Genomic DNA, 742 nt, shown 5'->3' on the forward strand with positions numbered 1-742 from the left:
ATTTTAAAACTCTACATCACAATGTCCTGTAACACACCCAAGTATAGCTAGGGTAAACGTCTACAAATGCATCCCAGGTTAAGTCCTCGTCTAAAACTCTGAAGCCAACGTGGGGCTTGAACCCACGACCCTGAGATTAAGAGTCTCATGCTCTGCCGTCTGAGCTAGCCGGGCCTGGTACAGCTAACAAAAGGTTGAGAGTTCGAACCCCACCTTAGGTGATAGTCTTTTGTACTGTGGACGACTGTTCTCAGGGGTGGCCTTCAGTCCTGTAACACACACCTCCGCCAACCCATCCCCCACTGTTGACATCAGTGGTCTGGGAGAATGCTGACTGTCGGCTTGATTCTAACACCAACTCCAGCTGGATTGACATTGACATTCTGTGTAACTTCTGGCAAAGTGAAATACATCTTTTGAACTAACAACTAAATCCATGTTGCACACCTTACAGCAATTTGGTTTTCTATGTTCTCATGATTTCATTCAGTCAAAATGGTACCTGTAGATATTCAAGGAAAACTTTGTTTTCAACAGTCCTGTAACACATACCTTCGCCCACCCATCCCTCAGTGTCGACATCAGTGGTCTGGGAGGCTGTGTTCGTGCAACCTGTTGCACCTGTAACTGTGTGTTGCAGTTTGAAATATGAAAACTGCTGGACGTAGTAAGTTATTAAAAGACATTTTTAACCCCAAATCATTGCTGTTTCAGGAGTCTCAAGTGTCAATCTGTTGAGTCA

General features: G+C 44.6%; 1 non-coding gene across 1 annotated transcript; it reads right to left on the reverse strand.

Annotated features, from left to right (window-relative positions):
- Nucleotides 1–101: 101 nt before the first annotated feature.
- On the reverse strand, nucleotides 102–174 carry trnak-cuu (transfer RNA lysine (anticodon CUU)). Its single transcript has one exon. It is a non-coding gene; the product is annotated as a tRNA-Lys (tRNA).
- Between the last annotated feature and the right edge of the window lie 568 nt (nucleotides 175–742).

This window comes from Anarrhichthys ocellatus, unplaced genomic scaffold, assembly GCF_004355925.1.
Source record: "Anarrhichthys ocellatus isolate YVR2014 unplaced genomic scaffold, GSC_Weel_1.0 scaffold1, whole genome shotgun sequence".
Classification (NCBI taxonomy): Eukaryota; Metazoa; Chordata; class Actinopteri; order Perciformes; family Anarhichadidae; genus Anarrhichthys; species Anarrhichthys ocellatus.